The sequence below is a fragment of the Bacillus rossius genome (assembly GCF_032445375.1).
Source record: "Bacillus rossius redtenbacheri isolate Brsri chromosome 4 unlocalized genomic scaffold, Brsri_v3 Brsri_v3_scf4_1, whole genome shotgun sequence".
Taxonomy (NCBI): Eukaryota; Metazoa; Arthropoda; class Insecta; order Phasmatodea; family Bacillidae; genus Bacillus; species Bacillus rossius.
Genome location: NW_026962010.1, coordinates 23,168,765 through 23,193,152, shown reverse-complemented (window position 1 = coordinate 23,193,152; position 24,388 = coordinate 23,168,765).

Genomic DNA, 24,388 nt, shown 5'->3' with positions numbered 1-24,388 from the left:
GGGAACCTTTGAGGCTAACTATAGTCGCGCTGCGGCAGGCGGCTAGAGCTCTAGTCCTCCTGGAGAGGTGTTTGCATCAGCTGTAACAAACAATATCCAAACATCCAGCCCGAAGGTCGACTACGCACGCGACATTGAACACCAAGTGTGGCGAATAAAACTGTTGAAAGCACTGTACATGGCTAAAACATTTGACATATTTTCAGATAGTGAAATATCTTACAGTTAGAGTTTGTCTGTTTGATTTACACGCCACGAAAAGAACTTTGAAATAGGTATCCGAGCTGAAAATAAAATATATTTACAGTTTGATACTTTGGTCCCATTTTTCCATGCCTCCTTTAGCATCATTGTTAGTGACAAATATTACTAAACCATAGTTTTAATTAAAAAATCTCGAAAGTTAACTTTTTGGCCAAACATTTTGTGCCAATCATGTGCATTATAGGCACCCTTTTTAATTTTAAAATAATTGAGTTTTTTTTTTACTTTTTTACTTAAATTCTTTGCTGCCTGCCAATTTATTCAGCCCAGTGTACGGCCGGGCCAAATCTTTTTCAGCGTGTTTTATTTTCTCTCTCTCTCTCTCTCTCTCTTCCACCCCCCCCCCCCCCTCCGGGTTCCAAGCTTCGCCAATGCTACGTTGCGACTTGGAGTGCTGCTTGAAGCGCCCCGGTCCCATAACCCGCTTGCTGTCATGTACTAGGTCTCGTTACACGAAGCCATTTCGTGACCAGTCTTGCGGGGGCAAGCAGACATTCAGCCCCTGGTGACTTCCCCGAAGTCTCGCAATCAGCAAGCTTGGACAACCAGCCTGGTCAAATTCTCGGTGCGACAGACACGTCGCGGTGTTTCGTCGCCTCGGTTCTCACGAACCTTGCAGAAATTCCCCCGCACTCGCCAGTCCCCTCGTCCTGAACCCAGGCCGGGTCAGTCACATGTCATAACCTCCTCCCCCCCTCCTCACAGGTCCATGGAGGTCATAAACCACAGCCGCACTTACACTCTCGTCCGCACACCCTGCCGACGATGAGAGGAATTAAGATGTGCCGGACTGCTAAAAGACGTATCCGCTATCCATCTAGCGGAAGCGAGAGACACTAACCCCTCCCTACCATCCTGGCTGTCCACCTGAGGGCAGCACTGTCGTGCCCATAAGAACAATGTTTAAGCTGAATCGACCCTCGACCTGACCGCTCGCCGGGCGAGTTGAGTTCCCCACTTCTCCGTCCAGAGCTTGTCTATGGCGTCGAGCGCCGATGATTACTGAAGGCTCCCCCCCCCCACCCTCTTTCAAGTAGACTTGGCCTATTAATTTAATGTCCTGACTGAGCCCCGAGGTCACTTTTCTTAGGGCAGCCAACCGCGAACGTCTCCGGTCAGCGACTCTCCTGACTTACGCGAGAATTAGAAGACCGCCGATCAATCAATTGGAATGTAGTCTACTACAGTTCAGGCCTCAAGTGCCGATTTACTTTTTTCAGCTTTTAGTCTACCCTAAGTAGTCAAAAGTTAAATTTTATTATTTTTTTTCTTCTTCCAACTTTCTTCGTATCCATCATGGTTTCCAAAGCGAACCGTATGCTACCACGTCTGTCTACGAGGCGGCAGCCAGGCAGCTGAATTCTCCCCGGCAGGGGTGAGTTTATTGAAATGTTTTTACAACATTTCCACCAATCACGGTGGCGAATTCCGCCACCCTACCTAACGCCTGCATACGAGGTAATTCGTACCGAATGGCCTTTGTTGCAGTGCGGGTTCGAGAACACCCCTGGAACCCAGTTCGTCCTAGAACATCTCACATCAAGATTTTGGCCCAGCAGTTTCACAACACTCGGTGAACCGCCTTCGTCATTTTGCTCTCTCTCTCTTCTCGTCGTCTGCGGCTCACTATGCTTGACCGCCAACATATATATCAAGTCTACCTACCACCCGTGCCAGTATATAGACGTTTTTATTTTTTATTTTATTGTTTTATTTCTTTTTTCAGAACTGTAAATTTATAATTTCAAGTGCTAGCTAATGCAACGAAACAATTTTGTGTAATTATATGTTAACCTTCATAAGTAACCCTGTTGAGGCCCGGGCCGATTGTCAATTGTTTTTCAACTTTTTTTAATAATGTCTTAAATTTGTAATATTCAAATCATATAAAAATTATGAAAGCACTGTCAAAATACAATAGAAAATCAATTTGTAATCAGAATAAATCGAATAGCTCGCCAACCAAACCTCGACTTCTTTTATAAGCCTTACGATCCTCTCCGCCATCTGTAAGCCTCACAGGGGCGGTAATAAATTCTTGTTCACCCTCCTTAGTGCCCCTCTGAAGTATTATTGACACATATTTTTATTATAAGTTTATCTTTCCAGTAAGTTTCCAAATTTTTGTATCTTAGAAATTTCTCTAAGAAATTACTTAATAGTAATTAGCGCACTAAGGAGAGGCGTAACAATTTTCATGACAAGATTTTCTACCAAATCCATCAAACATTGAAGAACGCTGTAATTCAGTGGCGAAAAAATATTCAAATATGAAAAAAGAATACAATTAAATTTCAGTCGACAACATCAAAATAAAAACAATTATAAAACAACAGGATTTATTTATAGTTTTTATGTATTTGTGGGTAACAATTTAAACTATTGCGATTTTTAATTTTGTAAGGGCTTTGAGAGGAAACCAAAGATATAGTAGTATGTTTTAGGAAAAATGACAAATATTTAGTTGCATTTTCATTTTTCTACTTTAATTTTAAGCTCTGAAATGAAGACGCTATTATCAAAATAAAATAAATGTCTTAATACATTAATTTTTTTAAAGTAATAATATATTGAGTTTTTATTTATCAGTGAATGTTATGTTCAATACTATTATACTCATAATTTATTTTACATAACATCATTAGCAGCATTTATATTGTTACGAACGTAAGCAGGGCCGCGGCGCGTGCAGGTTCGGAGCTGGCTGGCGGCCCCGCACGGCCACTGACGTCACGTGGCCGCCGCAACGTGAGACGTTCCGCGCGCGCCTGGTGGATTACAAGGATCGTCACTTCCCCCCTACTTTCCTCCGCTCCCCTAGCGACACTCTGCCTTTGCGGCGTTATCTGACACCTTGCAGCTGGGGAGTTTCGCGAGCTCCCGACGCTTCTCGATAATTCTGGCGTCGGGTTGGCGCGGAATGACGCGACTGACCCCAGCCACACTCGTGAATTCTAGAAGTGGCGCCTAGACCTATGCAAGCCCAGGACGCCGGCCTCAGTGAGCAATTGGGAGTGGAGTTGATCCGGGCGATAGTGACGTGGGTGGGGCGGAGTTTCGAGGTGATAGTCCGGGTTATAGTGTCGCGGGTGCGTCCGAGTCCCTTGGCGAGTGCAGTTCAGTTCTGGGGCGATAGTCTGGGCGATAGTGCCGCGGGTGCGGTGGAGTTCCTGGGCGAGCGAGTTTCTCGGCGCTACTTTGGTGGCGAGAGTGCCGCGGGTGTGGCGAGAGTCCCGAGCGAAGTTCCGATCGAAGCGTCGAGTGGATTCTCGGCGAAGGGAAGTGCGACGGAGTCCCGCGGCGGAGACCCACGAGGGGTGTTGCGGCGAGAGTTGCGCCAGAGGTGCGGCCCAGCGAGGTGTGCGGTGTGTAAAAACCGAGTGACTGGGGAATAAACAATTTTAAGTGTAATTGATTGTTAGATATTTTTATAAGATTCTTTGTTAGTGATGTAAGTATAAGCAATCAATAAAACTGTGTAGTAAAATCTTTAATTGGGCTATCCATTTACGAACCCAGTAGTTTTCCCACGACGATTTATTTCATTTTTAATAAATCGTAACAATATGTTTTAAAAATATTGGATGTTTACTTTACATAACATTAGTTTATAACATGATTTTTTAGACCTCTTGATTACAAAAACAAAGTTTTTAAAAATGTTTAATTTATCAACTAAACTTAAAATATTTAAGGTTAAAGATTTTAAATGTATACGTTTATTAATATTTATTCTACATATTTAATTCCGAATAGCTTACCTTAAAATTTTGCATGTAAGTTTCAAATAAAAATAAAATATTTTTGACGACAAATCTATAAAAATTTTATTTACTACATACGGAGACAAAATTTTGAAAATATAAAAAATTGTTTTTTTAAGAACGCGCACTGATAAATATATATGTATATTTAATTTATTAATATGTAAACATACAGTTCGGTGCCTATTAAATCAAAAGTGTAATACCGATATAAACAATAATATTGTTTCGGGTAAAAAACGTATCCATAAAGTTATTAAAACTATCTTTTGAAGCAGATTTTTTAAAATTTTAAAACCATAAATTTCTAATTTGTTAATTTTTGTCTGCTTTTCTGAAAGTCGGTTTGCTCCGACATTACTCTTTAACTGCTACATGTTTATTGATTTAATTTTCTGCTTGTAATGTATTTTTCTGACTTAAACACTAGTGTATAAATCGTTACAATAATTTTAATCTTAAGAGAGTGAAAACGAAGTTGATAAATAAAAATTCCCAGTATACCTGCAAAGCTTATTAAGTTAAAATCATGATATTAGATATCAAAATTAAACATACAACACTAACCAACACCTTATGATTTTAACTGTCTTAAAATCAACCATTTAATGGCATAAAAAGGGTAAGTATGAATGAAAGAAAATATGTTTTTTTTTCAATTAAGAATGATGGGAGCGTAAGAAACCAAGCAGCTACTAAGCGCGACACAAAGGAAAATATATGTTAGTTTTTTGACGTGATAACGTCTTATAAATCGATAAACGCCGGCTCCACGCACGAGAAAGCATGACTCATTCTCACGTTCCGCCTGAGCCGAGCGTACAAGAACCGGCCAACCACCGTGCGAGAAAATCTTCTATAATATCGAACAGGTTAAGGCAGTTTTTTAAAAGCAGCAATTTAAAAAAATTTATTTGACCTTATCACGTACAATTATCGTCCGTAAACCGACTTTATAGACAACCCCCCCCCCTTTTTTTTTGCGAAATTCTACTAATAAGGGTGTGGAAAGAGGGTAAATTTAGATTTAAATTTAAAAAAATAGTCCAAAGGAGTTAAAGATATTTAGTATGTATTGTTACGATCGCGCTTGGCTGCAGTTCTTGGCGTCGCCGCGCTCGTTCGGCCTGTCTGCGCCCCCTTCCACCCGCATCCTCTCCCTGGTATCTCGTTGTTATGATTCAACTTTAAGATGGATCTCAATTCTTGACTATTCCAAGACAGGGTAATAAGGGGCTCAAGACTAACAATGAAAGACAATTCAATATAGAGACTTGATTTACTGTCACGTACTATTATAGAGTTAGCGGTCACCAAATTAGACAATAATCAGGGAGCCTCGCTACCACACCTTGGCAGGTTCCTTACCCACGCTGTGCTGGGTCGCGCTCGCGGCAGGATCTCGACGACGGACTGCGGCGGCCGAGGACCACGGCGCTCCGTGGTTCGGATGTCACGACTTCAGCCGTCCAGTCGCCGGTGACCAGAAGAAGCCCCTTCTCGACGGTGGCTGTCGTTTTTATTCTTCCGTCCGCGTCCGTGTTGATGTTCCGTGTTGTCCCCTTTTCTCTCGCAGCGGCGGTTGGCCTTCGGCGACCCGCGTCGCTGTTTCGCTGGCGGTGTTGAAATTGCTGACACCTCGTGTTTGACTCAGGGCGAGCCTCGAAGCCGCTTGCCAGAGTGCTCAGAGCGAGTCATAACACTCTCCCCCTGGTTGGATTAAGAGGCTGTCCTCAGCCTTGTTCAAGAGGACACTGGTAACTGCATCTTGGAGCGGGACGTAGGTGTCTTGATGCATCGGCCGCGGACTCGATATTCCTGTAGGTGCCTTCACGCTCGGAGCGCCGCGTGTCCTTTCTTCTTTCGCGGTCGGTTACGCGGATCGACTCGCTTTTCTGACGTGGTGTGACAGCGAGACTTTCTATAGTTGTTATAAAATTTCTATTTAGTATTCTGAGGGTACCGATTTGTGATTACATTGATTCTTTACAACCGATATAACATAACAAAACACAATTGAATATAATCAACGCGTTAACAACTTGATACATGTTATTTGTATTATAAATTATAAATTTATCAACACAATTTATATGAACATACTTTGACTATATGTATGGTAACCAGATTTTTTTTTTTGTAATTTTACTCTATCATTTATTTATTTATTTATCCATTGTTACATTCACAGCAACACTCAAAGTGAGTCTAAACGTTGTGCACGACATACAAAACAACTACTACATACAAAATAATATATAATAAAGTGAAATAAACTATAAATACAAACAAAAACAACATTAAGACATCAACTTATAACAAAATGTACAAATTACAATACAAACCACTTTGGACAACAAAATATACAGACACATTGATAAAGGAATGAAAAATAATTATATCATCTAAAAGGAACATATCTTTGACACAAATGGACTATAAAATTAAGTTTTGTATGGAGACATAAGAATAATTTCCACATAATTATGTTATTATTTTATATATATATACACATACATATCCTTTTTGTTTTTATATCTAATTAATAACATTTCCCTACTATCTATAGCATATGCCATCCTCCTATATTATAAGCTGTAAGTTATAATTTATTGTATTAACTATTACTAATATCATAATTTATTTTATTAAACTACTCCTTATATCCTATATCTCAGTAACTTATTGACATGGACACTTATCTACACGATTTATACCATTATTTTATTGCACAAAAACGGGTCGACCCTTAACTCTTGTCCACTGTAGCGCTACATAACGTGAACTCCCGGGAGTGAAAATTGGTACCATGGCGAGGGAATTTTATAGGATAAGGTTTTATTTACTATTGTACCTACACCTATATGGGTGCGTTTTTTTTCCATATAGACTTGTACCTTGGCTGCTTTTTTCCTAGAAGGTTGGAACGGGTTTGCGGCCGTCTTGTTGTATCCTTATACTTACTCTTATTTTTCTCTCTCTCTCTCTTTTTGTAGGATCTAAAAATTCAAAACGGTTATCAGTTTTAAAACTGTTTTCCAGTCGTTGCGCAAATGTTTTTAATACTTGTGTATTGCTACACAAATGTTTTTGTGTCATGGAACAAGTCTTGTTCTCCCATTCCTCTATTACCTTGCTATCACTAGATGGTGAAAATGGAATTTTATATAGCAAGGGAATCGATTCCTCATATGTAATTACGCCTTTTTTCTCCAGCCAATACACACCCGCATGAGTACGAAAGCTAGGCATATCGTTACTGATGACACTGACTGCAAACATGCTGAGTATCAATAGATGCCAGATTCCCTGACAGAACTCCATGATTGGCTCCTCCCCTGTAATACAAAACATGCCATTAGGTTCATACATACTCTACTATGCTATATCAGTATCCTATATATTTGTCTTGCCTTACTGTCTTATTGTTATCGTTATTCTTATTACTAGGCCGAGCATTATCACTCTGATAACAGTACGAATTGTCGGTTTATGTATGCTCGCTTTAAATGACGTGTTGACACCGTGTCGTTGATCGTTTTAGTACCTTTCTTCATTCTCAACACTACTGTTGCTGGCCCCAACACCTTGACAACCTGGAAAGGACCTATGTATTTAAATGATAATGACTTATGCCGAGCTTTACGTCTAAGCCATACGGAATCACCTTCCTTGTATGTATTTACTTTAAATTTCTTATTAAAATTGGTTTCCTGTGTTTTTTGACTGTGCATTATATTTATTTTTGCTTGCTCTCTATCACTATGTAAGTGTTTTTCCCAATCTACCGGCCGACGTGGAAATTTCCCAAGCACAGCGTGTGATGGTTGCATGGCCTCAACCCCGTGTACAAGGAAAAAGGGTGTGTATTTACTGCTGGAATTTACTGTCGTGTTATAATTAAAAATTATGTATTGGAGATATTCATCCCATCCGCGGGGGTCTTCAGCTGCCCATATTGTCAGTTGTTCTCCAATTACACGGTTAATAGATTCCACCAATCCATTACAACAGGGATTGAAACTTGTTGTCTGGAGCTTCTTGATCTGCAGTTTTTGTAAAAGTTTTGTTACTAACTCGTTATTAAATGACGTTCCTCTGTCCGTCAGCAGTCTGTCTGGACATCCAAAACGTAGAATAACGTCCTTGATAAATTCTGCACAGGTCTCGGCGTCGATTCTTGGTACTGCCTTAGCAACTAAAAATCTTGACACATATTCTGTCATAACAAGAATATACTTGTTGCCATTCCTAGTACAAGTAAGTGGACCTTTGGCATACAGTGCCCACTGTTTAAATATTGGTAGCGGTTCAATTGGTTGCAATTGACCCGATGGTTTTTCACGCCCTTGTTTAGCTCTTTGACAAATTTCACATGATTTGACATAATTTGTTACGTCCTTACTCATTGTATCCCAATTATATGCCTGGCGTATTTTTGCAATTGTCTTAAATATGCCGAAATGGCTGCCTCCTAAAAGTGCATCATGGTGGGCTTGTATAATTTCCCGTTGAAAATTTTTATGGACAAATGTCAGATGAATTTCTCCTCCCGGTGTATTTAATTTATAATATATTTCCCCATTATTTTTCATTCCATAACGCCGAGCTAATTTGATGTATTTTCCCTCCGCATGTTCCGGGTCTGTAAGGGCTACTTTTAATTTTTGAATATGGGGGTCTTCGCTATATTCTCCTTGAAAGGGTGATGTGTTTACAATGTCGTTCAATGAAAATAGTAAATCTTCATCTCGTTCAATACCTATATCGTACCTGGAGTTCAACACTACTGTTTCGAATACTTGTTTATTATGTTTGTTATGTTTGAGCAGCACTATTGTTTGAGTAGGCATTTTAGTTTCGAATGTTTTCTCTTGACATGTTTCGATATCAATTATCTTAATATTGATCTGATAAATTTCCACGGCTGCGTGTAATATAGGCTCACTTAATACCTCGTCCTTACTCATGTTTATTAGTAGAATTTTTTCTTTGTTCAATATAGGGCTACCCAGGTTTTCGTAAAATGTTTTGTAATCACTCCAGTTTTTGTGGATGTGTTTAGCAATGGTTGTTTGTATTTCACTTTCCTTATTTTCTTCCGGAAATATTGCGTCAGCAAGAGAGTGAAAAATTAAATTACCTCGAGCGTGACATGCTCTTACTATATATTCCTTGTTTCCTACGCGCTTATTTATGTATTGCTCATCTGTCGTCGGCACACGTGATAGAGCGTCTGGAATTTTATTGTTCGCACCTTTCACTATTTTTGCTTCGAAGTCGAACTCAGCAACTGATGTGGCAAATTTTTGTATTCGCGTATTGTGTTCCGCCATGCTTCTGAAGTATCTCAGGCTAGCATGGTCTGTCTCAATAATAAAATGTCTGCCATATAAATATTGCTTAAACAGATGGCAGAAATATTTTATGGCGCCTAATTCTCGTTCTGTTGTTGACCAACGAGTTTCATTGGATGTCAGTTTCCTTGATGCGTAAGCTATAATGTGACGGTTTCCGCGTTCATCCTTTTGCATTAAGGTTGCACCTATTGCCGTTTGGGATGCGTCACATGCTAAAATTGTTTCTCGGTTTTCAACAAATTTTTCTAGTAGTGGTACTTCCAAGACTGCCTGTTTTAACTGTTGAAAAGCAGTTTGCTGTTTTACCTCCCAATAGAGGTTCGTTTGTTTTTTTGTAAGCTCTATTAATGGTTCTGCCACTGTTGCGTAGTTTTTTATATATCTCCTTAAGTATGAAGTAATGCCCAGAAATGACCGTAACTGCTTAATGTTTTTTGGTTGTGTCATACGGTTTATGGCTTCCACCTTGTCTGTATCTGGTTTTATTCCATTCGGTGTTATACAATGTCCCAATATTTTTATTTCATCCTGTGCAAATTTGCACTTTGCAGGGTTGACTTTTACGTGAAACTGCCTTAACCTGTTAAATACATCCTGTAAATTTTGTAGATGTTCCTCGAATGAGTCTCCCATAACAAAAATGTCGTCTGCGTATGCTATCACAGAGTGCCACCTCAGTGGTCCTAATAAAATATCAATAAACTCTTGAAAATAACCTGGTGAGTTTGAAAGTCCCATTGGCATTCTATTGTAGTGATATAACCCTATTTTGTCAATAGTGAAGGCTAACTTATGTCTGTCTTCCTTCCTTACGGGTATAGCGTAAAATCCTGAAAATAGGTCCAGTGATGTTATGTATCGCGAGTTCTGTAACGTCTGTAATATATCGTCCGTTCGTGGTGACGGATATGACATTCTCTTGACGTAGTTATTTAAGAGACGAAAGTCTGTTAAGAAGCGTATTCCTCCGTTCTTCTTCTGTATCACCAGTGATGGTGCTGCGTACGCACTGTCCGACCTCTCGATAATTCCGGCTGCCTCCATTTGCTGCACCTGTGCCATTAAAGCTTCTCTAACTTTTGGCGCGATTCTGTATGGTCTTGTGTGGATCGGTTTGTCTGTTGTCAGTTCGACTTTTATTTGATAATTTTTAGTTTCTGTTATGTCTTGTATTTTAAATGCAAAGCGATCTTCGTTTTCTTTAATAAGTCGTCGTAACTTTGCTTGTTCCTGCTGAGATAACTTTTTATTTATTCCTTCATATGGTGACTTCGCTTGTTCGTCCTGCATCTCTTCTACTTTACGAGTACATTCTTGAATCGAACCTGCATATGTTTGGAAGTTTTCATTTATCATTTCTAATTGAATCATTTTATGGGATTTTGCTGTTTCCATAAATGGGACCACGTTGTACTTTTGTAGAAAGTCACACCCAAGTATTATATCTAAACTTAAATGTTCGTTTACCAGGAATGTATGTGTGTATGAATATCCTTGTATACTAAATTTTAATTTCACCTGGTGTGTCTGAGTCGGGAGTGATACTGTGGCTCCCACAAGTGTGATTTTTTCCTTCAATGGTTCTAGTGTTTGGTTGGTGACGATAGTAGACGCAATGCAACTGCGCGTACTTCCTGTGTCTATTAATGCAATTCTAGTGACCTCTCCTATCTTTACAGCGACCCTGGGCGTTCTTCGTGTCTTGTTATTTATTTCCCGCATGTGGTCAGCTGATTCTCTTCCTTTCTCGTCACGACCTTGTTTTTCAGCTACGCCACCTCCCTGCTTACTCTGCATTTGTAGCGGTGCACGCGCGCCTGCTGTCGCCGCGTCATCAATTTTGCTGCGATACTTCCTGTGTGTATTGTTCTCTCTCCACGGCAAGTCGGGTTGTTTATTTTGCAAACCAAACTTACGTTGAAATTCCTTGAACCTTTCTGACACATTTGTGTGCCACTCAAAATCTTGATTGGTAAATAATGGGCATTTATCTAAATGATGTCCTGTGTAAAAACACATTGCGCATGTATCCTGGAATTTGTTTGGTCCTCTTACCTGTGCTACTTTCTTAAATCTGTCGTTCTCTGTTACATTTATTCCGACTTCTTGTTCTGTGCCTCGGTTATAAGATCCTATTTGCGCTTGACCATTAATTTCTTGACCTTCCTTATCCTTTGACTTTCTCCTTGTTGCACGTTCACAGTGTTGTTTTTCTTGTGCTATTGAAGTTCTTGAAATTTTTATTTCACACCTTGGCTTTTCGTGTTCTTTTCTTTTAGGCATCTTTTTAATAATTGCTCTATATTGGTTTCTATACAGCGAAATGCATTTATTATCAGGCAAAGCATTTCGCTTGCTAACTTCGGCGTAACTACTTTTTATTCTTGATTGATTTCCGTTTATTTTTTTCTGCTTTGGGAGCGCGGGAATCACTGTTTTCACTCCCTGCAATATTCGTTTTTTGAATGTTGCTCATACGACCTGCCCTTATTTCTGTATTGCCAGTTATCCCTGTTTCTTTCTCCGCTCTTGCTCCTATCATCGTCATTGTTATTCCTCCATTGTCTGTCTTCGTACTGTCTTCGTTCATTGAACGTTCTCCCATTCAAAACTTCGTTTCTCTTTTCAGTTCTTCGTATATTCTCAGCTTTGTCATAATTCGCACGCTGCTCTCTTCTATTAATGTTATTTTGGCTCGGCGACTGCCCGTAATGCGTCTGTCGCATAAAGTGTTCAGCATGCTGACACTGTGCGCAACTATTACTAAGAGCATACTGTGGAGGTTTGCTTCCATATCCCGATATATTGTTTATAAATGTCCTGTCCCTGTATTTTACTTCCGTTGGCCTGTACTGTGGTTTTCTTGTTTTTTCGTGGGTGTCTTGTTGCTGTATGTTTTGTTTCGTGCTAGCTTTGTTGACTGTTAAATTATGTATTTCTTCTCTTAAATTACTTATTTCCTTTTCTAATGATTCTGTATTAAGTGTTGTGTTTTCAATGTTGGCTTAGTATCTACTATTTCCTATTTCTATTTTTCTCAAGCATGATTTCATGTCATCTAACGTATGAATGTTTTGCAAGATCAACTTGTCCACGACAGATGGTAAAAGTGACTTCCACAAAATTTCCAAAATCTCTTCGTCCTTCATATCTGCCTTATAGCGTTTTGCTAGGTACACTATATTTTCGACATGCAAGAGACTGCTTTCGTCTGCCTGTTGTCTTCGAGAGAGCAATTCTTGTCTGCGTCTATTAATTTTGTCTGGCGGCGTAAACAAGGCTTTTAATCTTTCGACCGTCTGTTGCCACGTCCTGTTTGAGTCCTGTGCTGTCTGTAAGTTTTCATACGCCCTCTTGGCTGTACCTCGTAGATATAGTCCTAACCTCTGTAGTCGGTCCTGGTCTGTCCATCTGTGGATTTCTCCAATTGTATTGTAATTGTGTAGGAACTCTTCTATATCTTCGAACGCTTTGCCTTCGAATGTACCTATAGGTATTTGAGACTCTAGGAAAACTTTAATTGGTTGCTGTGCCATGTTATTATCGTATGTGTGTGTTTCCATGTGTTTGTCCTTTATGTCTACAGTGATCCTACCGTTGTCTTCCCCGGCTGACTTTCCTGAATCTATCTGGTTAAGAACGTCGTCATACTCTATGTCAGTGTTTTGTGTTGGTTCTACTCCTTGTGAAACAAGTTTACTGAGGAATGCTCGAGTAATACGTCTCCCTGTGTGATCCAACTGTTGTACCAACTCTGGATTAGTGGTAACAAGCTGCTGTGCTCGTTCGACTAACGAGTTAAAATCCTGTGTGGCATTTGTGTTTGTATCCTGACTCAGCCGTACTTGCGAGGCGCTAGCCTTGGAGCCGGGGCTTGCTGACAGTGTTTCAAACAATCGCTTGGCTGCACTTTTAATAGGTCGTAGTCCCTCGTCATTCGCCATATATTAACATTACTAACAAATTACACTCTTAATACTAGAGTTAGTATAAGCAAGGCAGCATTAAAAGAGGTTAGTTTGCATGCAAATTTTATATAAGCACTATGTCTATTTAATAGGTGTGATAGGTCTGGCTACACCCGTAAAACAAAATATTACGGAAAGGGTGGGCGATGGGGTGATAAACTCGTAGCTCGCAGCAAGAGGTGGGAAACTTAAGGCACCTCCACCATTGTTATGATTCAACTTTAAGATGGATCTCAATTCTTGACTATTCCAAGACAGGGTAATAAGGGGCTCAAGACTAACAATGAAAGACAATTCAATATAGAGACTTGATTTTCTGTCACGTACTATTATAGAGTTAGCGGTCACCAAATTAGACAATAATCAGGGAGCCTCGCTACCACACCTTGGCAGGTTCCTTACCCACGCTGTGCTGGGTCGCGCTCGCGGCAGGATCTCGACGACGGACTGCGGCGGCCGAGGACCACGGCGCTCCGTGGTTCGGATGTCACGACTTCAGCCGTCCAGTCGCCGGTGACCAGAAGAAGCTCCTTCTCGACGGTGGCTGTCGTTTTTATCCTTCTGTCCGCGTCCGTGTTGATGTTCCGTGTTGTCCCCTTTTCTCTCGCAGTGGCGGTTGGCCTTCGGCGACCCGCGTCGCTGTTTCGCTGGCGGTGTTGAAATTGCTGACACCTCGTGTTTGACTCAGGGCGAGCCTCGAAGCCGCTTGCCAGAGCGCTCAGAGCGAGTCATAACATCGTGTCATACTATCTCGCGACATCCTGACCTTCGCAGCGCGCACCTGCCTCAGATCGAGTTACTTAAAAGGGCCGCACTGCGGCATAAAAGGACTCAGACATGTTTACCGGCGCGTTTTGTGGGAACCCGATGCTTGTTGCGTTTATCGGCGTTCTTTGAGCAGCCACCGCGTCCTTCGACAGGACTCAGGACGCGTTTCTGGGCATTTTGACCGCGAAGGTCGCGCGATATCTCGGAGATATGCCCGATTGTTCTTGACGGGAACCCAAGGGCTATATAAGGAGGTGGGGCCGACCTTCGAGTCAGTCTGAGTGAGTTCGGAGTGTTCAGTCGGGAGTTTTCCCGCGGCGGAGTATCCGGGCGATAGTGCCGCGGTTGCGGCAAAGTGGCGAAGTCCTTGGACGAAGGTTCCAGGCAGGGAGTTTTCCCGCGGCGGAGTTTCCGGGCGATAGAGTCGCGGGCGCGGCGGAGTCCCGAGTGAAGTTGCGAGCGAGGTGTCGAGCGGATCCTCGGCGAAGAGGAAGTGCGTTGGCAGCGGCGGAGTGCGGCGACGGAGTCCCGCGGCGGAGACCCACGAGGGGTGCTGTGGTGACAGTTGCGCCAGAGGTGCGGCCCAACGAGGTGTGTGGAACGAGTGACTGGGGAATATACCTTTCTTTGAGTGTAATTAATTATTTGCCATTATAGAAGATTTTTGTAAGTGACATAAGTAGTGGCAATAAATAAAACTGTGTAGTGTAATAAAATCTTTAATTGGGCTATCCTTTACGAACCCACGGTAAATCGTAACAGTATAATAAACAACCAAACTTTCGAAAACTTTTATTATTTCCGAAATTTTTCATTCAGGACCATTTGGAGGTTCATGATAACATGGTTTTAAAATAATAAAAGCATTCTACGTAATCTAATAAACTGAATCAATATATTATGAACCAAATTTACTTATTAATTTACTTAATTAATCAATTAGTATCTACTTAAGATATTACATAACAATTTTAAACATAAAAAATATACTAATTTTTTGTTGAATTAGGTTCTTAAGCAATAAAAAAAAGGAAGCATTTGGTTTTATAATATTATAACTTATTGTTTCTCCAAAGCTTATTAAGCCTGATGTGGAAGTTTCTGGGTTTGTGGGATTAATTCTTTAAGCCAAGAAATTTCAGACAATTCCGGTGGTCGTTATTAAAGCGTGATATTTTTCATATTTGGATATAAAAGGAAACATACGAAACCTCCAACTTCTCTTCATGTTTTAAAATTTTAATTCCTTTATTAAAATTCAAACCATAAAGTTTATCGGAATCCACTATATTAGGAGATGATAAATTATACTTTATAAAAATCATAACTAAAAATGCATGTAAGTAAACTAATTTTTAAAAAAAATTTTTATACTCTGAGTCTTTTAAAACGGATAAAAATGTTTATACATTTTTGAGCAACGAATACCACTGTACCGAATACAGCGGGAAGTGTGAACTTCAAGAGAATTTAATTTTCATTGCAAATAAAGAAAACCCTATATTTCACATCCACATTTATTGGAAAAACGGTGAAGGTAAAGGGTGGTAATTTTTTTTATAGTTGGTTCATTAAGCCTTAACATGTCTAGTTCTGAAGTTAAGAATTTTTTTGGAATTTGCACTTTAAATAAAGGTGAAAGTGAATTATTTTTTTCTAGTATTCCATTCCTAATATGATAAAAAAAATCATTATATAAATTCTATTTTTTGTAACCATATACAATTAAATGGGAAATATTGACAATAAATATTAAAACAAAATAATACCGTCATTTTGCTATTCGTAAAAATTATCTTCCTTATGAATGGTTTAGACAAGTGCTAAAACTGTCATTTGTATTAATTACTATAACCAAATAAGTTTATATATTCCACCTTTAAAATTCGAACTCAAAATATTTTTTTTTTGTTAAAACTGATAACTACCTGGGTATGATCTTGTTTTAGACAAAAATATTTTATTGATTGCATACTTGACTTAAAATAATACAATATTAAAAACTTTTCTCAAATTTTCCGGAGTAAAGTCATGGGTGGTTAGCTAGTGTTAAATAAAACTTAAGGGCTGCTTTGTATGTTTGTAGAATAAAATAACGCGTAAACATTAACTAAGGAAATTTATAATACGTTGATTACATGATATTCGTTAATATGATATGAAACTCATTTATTTCATTCGAGTTTGGATAAACAACATGTTTATTATAATAATTGTATAATTGTTTGTCAGTTCTTGGTGTAACCAGAAGCCACATGCCAACAAACAATTTTTGCATAACTTGATAAGTTTCTGTAAAACAAAATGTTTCAGTTAAACCAATTAGGTATGTTCGCAAGCTTGTATTATTAAAAGCAACTGCGCAGTAACGTTCGCTGCTGTCGAGACCAGTAAAGGTTGAATGGACAGCGATGACGTCAAGAGTGTGTCGTGGTGACGTCACGGGGCACGAGCGCCGCAGAGCCGACCAGCGCGTGCGGGGCGGGCAGTGTCTTGACGGCGCCCGAGCGACGCTAAAAGCTTTGTCGCGATAGCCATCGCGCGGCCTCACGCGAGCCGCTCTGCCATTGGCACAGCCCCCTCCTCCCCCTCTGCCCCCTCTACCACCCGAGGCATGAGCAGACTCGCGGGGCAGCAACGCGGTTTCAAAAACGCCCCCCGCTACACTCTATAGTCTATACGATTCTCGCCTTCAATTTACGAAGAAAACTGGTTACAAATTATCCGGGGATATTCATCAATTTACGGCTATATTCGTAATTTTTCAGACAATGAGTAAACTCACTTTGAATATAAATCCAAAATAACGGTTTTTTTTTCGTTCAAACGAAACATTCAAAAATGGTTAAGTCTACAATAAGAACACTCTTCTATTGTCCACCTTTGTTTTGAATGAATCCATGCAACTTGGAAGTCGAAATACGGCGTAGTTTCTACGAAGATTAAGTTATTTTAAAGAATGAAGAAGTCTTCGTTTATTTGAGTGAGTTATATTCTTCGTTGAAAAGTCCGTTAATGTACTGTAATTTCTTACAGTGTACCAGAGTGGGTTTGTTTACGAAAAGCAGAAACCACATGATTTGAAAACTGATCAAGATAACCGCGTGGGGCCTCTTTTCGAAAACCATTTAAGAATACGCAGAGGGAATATGAATAGTTCTGATTCCGGATTTAGTTGATAACTGTATTTTTTACAGAATAAATGGCTAAAGCTCGTAAATTTGAAATATTTCTTGTGCATGAAATAACGGTGCAGATTTTTCAAACATTCTAGGGACTTCCATTACAAATTTACCTTCACTTCTTCACCATATAATAGAATTTACATTTACTTGTTCAAATATCATATTTACCCTACGTACGATGACAAAACTACGATAATTCACAGCCTTGCGCTTAGAGCAAATACCAGGTTAGAAGCACCGGCGAGCGTCGACCTTACCATTCCGAAATATTAATAAAAATACACCTCTGACTAAGCTAGGACTTTACAGAAAAAAAATAAATCCTAATTAAAAACCCATTTTGGTGATTTTAAATCATTTTAGTTTTAAAAATTACCCTAGCTTATGATTTTATTCTTTAAGTAAAGACAATTGAAACATCATAAAAATATTTTTGGGCATAAGTTGATAAGGACTTCAAATAAGGAATAAGCATGTCATCACTCATAATTACGCTCCTATTACCCAGACCAGTGAAACGCAAAACGCTAGGGAATCGTGGTTTACTTCACACGACTCTTCCTGACAGTTTCATCGAGAGCCATACCGAACGAGGTGGTACGGAGTGACGCAGTTAACTGGAACCATACAGGAGGAATGGGATGAGCTACATTAATCGTGTTCTCGATTTTTTATGGATTTCCGAAGTGATTCTTGACAAAAGAAGAGATGAATATTTACTACAGTTTCCCCAACATCCCCGGATTATGTTTTTCTCTGGTTTGGTCTGTAATAACCACGCTGTCAACGAAATGCAGAATGTCGGTGGTTAAGCCGCTAAGGCCGTGAACATTGTAGCAACGAGTCCAGATGTCCACTACTCCGCCCTTCCAGTGTCTGCGCCTGAAACAGTGGAACAGGAAGTCTCATCCCAACCATGAACTAGAAACTCTGGACAGTCCTGCCTCTCTTGACAGCGGAACACTGAGGTGCCATGTGATGTCAAATGGCATTTCGACCGACCCAGGCCGTACATCAACCACAGTTAGCCAATGGACGTGGGATTGCTTGCCGCTATGAGGACAAATACGGCCTGCGATTGTTGAGGGGGGGACAGGAAGGCATTTTGGAATTTGTTTTGCTATAACATGCGGCTTGTCTGCTTCGTTTCAAATAAACATCGGCCCCACATCAGCCTCTCTGAGATGCCGTGTGGCACTGGGGGTGGCTTCGCAACAAATATTACATCCCATTTAAGTTACAAAACCATTTGTGTGGCTTAAAGTTAGATAGAATCTTTCACTAAAGTTGGTGGATGTATCAAGAGTCTAAAACTCTGATTTTTCATCCGTCATTTGGACCTTTCTGTAGAGCGTGTTGACACAAGTAAGTAGAGAGGCGTGATTCTACTAGTTTCTCGTAACAAAAAGTCTTCTGAGTCACAACAATCTCCTTGCACATTTATGTTTTACCGGTGTTTAGTCCGTACGTCCCTTTTAATACGTAACTGACTACTGCAGAGCGTTATACACTAAACAGGCGCTACAGAATCCTCTGATTAAAACTTTGTCGTTTTGAATCAGATTTCTAGCTAAGATCTTGCGAATTACCTAAGGACAAACTTATCCAACGTAAATATAGAGTATTTTAAATTGAGAAAGATCACTAACTTCTCGTCGTCGAGGATAGTTGAGAGTAGCAAGTTATATTCCCACGAGCTCAGTGAGTGTCGATAGTGCATAGCTTGTAAAATTAATATATTTTCTAATAATAAATTCAACGGCACATATATTGTCCTTAATTAGCAATGTTTCCAATGTTCTTTCTTAGCTAGAGGAATAATTAAATTTATTTCATTAATTTGGTGAAAATTATTTTTTTATATTTTAAATATTTGACAGCGAATTGAATATTTACCTACCTCATTATAAATAACGATACAATAGTATAGTATTTAACGTCACTATTCACAGCAACAGGCGGGATCACTTATCGGCGAGATTTTAATGTGTAGTTTGGTGATAGAAATTTAATTATGTTAACAACCGTGGACTTATTTATTTGCAAAATTTGTGTTATCATCAGTTAAAAATTTTGCAACCTCACACCATCGACGTAATGAATGAATAACGTAATCTTGCTCGATTATAAATCGATAGTGTAAGCTGAGTCTGATGCAGATTATCTTTTAATATGTTCAACGACTTAATCAATGGTTAATGCCTGTGATTCGTTTAAAACTACTGAAGTGTGTTAAACTGTTGCTAGTTTACAAAATAACAGTATAACTCTCTGCGAAATTATATTTGTCAGCAAGCAGAGACGTGGACATTTGCAATTTGAATGACCTTAGTCTAAACTTAATTATGATTCATATACATGATGTGGTTGCGTTTGTGAACAGTCCTCAGACTTTTTTAAAATTAATCCAACATAAATAAGTCTTGACTAAATTGCACTTTATTCATATCTTGTAAAGTTAAACGCAAAATTTTTGACAAGTGTCCTCTAGGAAGTACTGAATGAATCGTGTGTTAAATTAATATGTAAAGTCAACGAAAACAGTTGTTTCTCGAACACGTCTATGCATGTCTGCAAAGCTATAAACCTAAAAGCTTGGTTCTATTTATTCTGAGAGTCAAGACTCGTGGCATATGGTGTTGGTAGTGCCACGAGACCTGGAAAATGACACGCAAATGTCGTGGTTAATCAATGTGTGATAATACCAGTTCCGCCAGGTGGTAGTGCTTTCCCGTGTCAGCAATATGGATCGTATGGGCAGTGCTGCAGTGTTACCACCACACTGGGCGCCACCCACATACTGGCAAGCCCAGTGTGGTATTCCACACTGCCGTCACACCTTTGCACCATCAGCAATCTCTCAGTCAGCAGGAAGTGACTACTACCCTTATATTTTTTGGCAGTTTGTTTTAACAATATATTTTGCGAAAGACAGGAATACATTTTAATTACTTTGGGAATCAGTCTACTTGAACCTCAAAAATCTTGATGATATGTCAATGATCAATTGATCAGTTGATCAATATAATATTGAAAATATTAAAATTGTCTTTTTAAATACTTGTATAAAATAAGAACTTTAAGGAGCTTATTACGTTTATTTAACATTGTCATAGGCTAACGACTTAATATAATATCCAGAGGTGTTTCGAAGGATTATGGTTTGTAAACTTATTCAGCTAGCCACGAGATAATTTCGGTAGATATAAGTAAAAATCTGAAATTTGTTTACCACTTTAGTAGACCTTGATGTGAACCTCCTTCTTGGTAGCATGGAGAATATCCAGACTACATTCCAGCTCTTGCCTGGTTCTGCGGAGCATGTCTGCTGGAATATTCGAGATCACATTCCTGATACGGGTCTTCCATGCATCAAGTTCATTAATCGGTGTTTGAGACACATTTCTCTTGACATAATCCCCTGAAAAAAATATCCAGAGGTGTGAAGTCAGGCGAACATGGAGGCCAATGTTTGGGACAATCTCTACCAAACTTTCTTCTGTAAATGTGCTGTCTAGGTACGTGCGTACCTGCAGGCCTCCTGATGGGGTGGGCACCATTGTGTTGCAGAATAATGTAAGGCTTACAGGGCTGAAATTACGGTGCAGTGTCCAGTTGTAGCACGTATAGGTATTTATTCATGTACACTATCTGATCTTGAGAGCAGAAGGGTCCAATAATTTGTTCGTGCAGAACCCCACATCACACATTCACTTTCGATTTATCTCGTACGCGCTTCCTAACCACATGTGGATTACCTGTGTTCCATATGCTTACATTGTGGCTGTCAACTTTGCCCAATTAATGAAACGTTGCCGCATCTTTATCATTTGTGAACTTCATCAACGTCGATGCGTTTCTTTGTTTTGATTAAAATTTTTGATGAGCGAAGATGTCAACAGACTTCAATTGTTTCTCTAATTGGACCTTGTAGGCACATAACCTCAATTTCTAACGCCATTCTTTGTTTACCGTAGCATGGGGGAGTAACAAGTTTTTGCGAAGCTCTGCGTTTGGATTTGGTAGGAATTTGTTTAGATATCTCATGGATTCTTTCGATATATTGATTAATAAAACCTAACATCGTTGACACTACCGGTTTATAAGAAATATTTTTGCCAGTTTATTAAAGCATAGGTACTAGGAGGTTGCTTGCTAAACGGTTTATGGCAATTTAGTTGAGTCTGGGTGACGGATTTTGTTTCAAACACCCACGCCACAAAATGCACGCGTATTTGAATGGTTACCATTTCAAGAAAAAATTAACTAAGATGAATAAATATTGCAAGTTGTGTCAAAGTTGAAGCAAATAAAACTTTCAAAGATTTACTTTAGTTGACTTTGAACTGCATGCAGCTTAATTTATTTATTTATTGCATTATTTTAAGTGGGGAGTTAATGAGTACCGCCTTGTCTTACACTTAACCACATTCATCTTTACTAACAAGGTACATGCATAATAAACCTGATAAATATTATAGCCTAAACATACCAAAAATTGTCACAAATACAATTAAATATAAACTGATTTAACATATCAGTACAAATATGAAAATAACAAATAAGTTCTTTCACGAAATATTTTTAAATCTCCTGGTGGACTTAGAGACACAGGTTAATTTTTTTTGTGAAAGAAAGACCGAATTATCCAAATATATGTGTTTCGTAAAATCACATAAAATGAATAAATCATAAATTCAGCCATCACATTTGTGGAATGAGAGAAGTATCACAAAGCCTCATTAAAAAATGTAGGTGTTTGTAAGTAAATATTCGTTATTGCTCTCTAAGAACAAGTATGTTGTTGTCTTAACCGTTTCAATCAAAACTGTTCATACTACGTATCAGTTTTATATAGAAATCTTAATGGGTTTATAATGGCAATTTAAATTAATAACAGCAAATATTTAAACTATGTAAGCACAAAAAACTATGTATTTGTAGAAATGTAGTACTGCTATATTCACAAAGTACAGTGGCTCTAATGAAAATTACAAGTAGTACAGGAGGGCGTTACTAAAATAAATAAAATTAACTCTTGCACGCCATATACCATGCTACATAAAATATATGAATAAATTTTATTTTCATATGTTAGATACTTAAAATTTATATTGGAAGAAATTTGTCATCATACTACGTTGCAAACGAGTTAACATGTAGACCAGCTACAAACTATACACCAGTCACGGTCATATCTTTGCATATGCGTAACACAATGAAAGTATTTTGCACCTGAAGTTTATTTTTAGTAATACAATGTGAAACACCTATGTACTCGAAATATTGTTTAAATAGTATTTATATAAGAGGTCAGAAACACAAGTTAAGTATACAAAATACTAGGGCAGTCTTGTGTATTCATGACTTTATGCAAAAAATATTATTTTCATATTTTATTAACATACAATTTTTTCCTTACATTTAACTTACATGGCTCTGCAATCAGGCCTAAAGCAGGACGTACTCGCGGTCACGGTGACCATAAAATACTCTAATTCAATAGTGGTACCTTGAAGACTGAGCCACCTCCTAGAAAACTGCGCCACCTCCTTGAAGTCTGAACTACCTCCTTGAAGCCTGAGCCAACTCCATAAAACCTGAGACACCTCCTTTAAGCCTGAAACACATCCTAAAAGGCGCAAACACCTCCTTGAAGCCTGAGCCACATAAATCAAGCCTCAGCCAATTGCATGAAACCTGAGCCACCTCCTGGATGGAGCAAACACTTCTTCAAGCAAACGCCAACTCTTTCAACATTAAACCATCTACTTTAAGCTGGAGCCGCCTAGTAGAAGGCACAAAAACCTCCTTGAAGCCTGAGCCTCTTTAAACCTCAACCACCTCCTTGAAGCCTGAGAAACCACCTGGAAGGCGCAAACACCTCCTTGAAGACTGAATCACCTCCTTGAAACCTGAGCCACCACCTTGAAGATTAAGCCACATCCTTAAAATGATTTAACACTTTGAAGCCTAAGTCACGTTTTCGAAGTCTGAGCAACCTCCTTGAAGCCTTTGCCACCTCCTTGAAGCCTGAGCCACCTCCTTGAAGTTTGAGGCACCTCCTGGACGGCACAATCATCTCCTAGTCACATGAGCGACACACTACCATGCACTGCTGAAACAAATGCCTTGAAATTGGTCTTTAGCGGTAGTAAATCCTTCAGACAGTGAACTATGCGAATCTGTGATGTTAATTTTTATTCTTGTTTAGATATCACAATTGTCTATTAGTAAAAATAATGTTTAAACAATTCTAAAAGTATATTTATCATCATTTACATGTGCTAGGAGAAATTTGCACCCCATAAAACTGAAAAATTGCTTATTAACCACACTTCCGAAGTAAAAAGTAGAAGATTTATCGACTTAAGGCTACATTTTTTAAAATTAAAAATGGCTTTTATTTAATTTCACAGAATTGTGCCAATAAAAAGAGAAGACCAAGCAATATACCTTTAAATATAATTTTTCCGTTTATCATGTTTAGACTTGTCATAGTTTTGGGCATAAATACATTATGTTAAATTTTATTATACAATATTATAGCACTTTGACCAGAGCTGACCTGCACCTAGAGCCAGGGGCGGGATTTCAGCATTTTTGTTGGGGGGGCAACGGGAAAATGGAGTAACACCAACCCAGCGAATAAAGCGGGGCCGGAAAAATTTTGAATTCAAGGTGCGAAATGTTGCTATTTAAGCAGTTTTCGTCCGCGTTAATGTAGAAGTTACTGTGGGGGAAAAGAGTGGGATTTAATCTCAATAAAAAAAATCATGATTTCAACACTGACTCCCATTATAATATATGTAGCCTTATTAATGTGAAGGTTTTTTCTTACAGAAAATATAGTATAGTGACATAAGTAACAAAAAAAGTAGTCATTTTACTGTAAATAACACACAATTTCAGTTAAGTTTTTCTACTTTTCTCATTCACTGAAAATGTAATCTTCACTTTCGACTTGAATTAAAAGCAGTAATCACATCTGATATGTCAATTTTTGTATCTCTTTCAATGGCTAACAGAGCCAAAGAAGAGAGCCTTTCTTTTCCTGAAGAATTCCTGCAATATGTTTA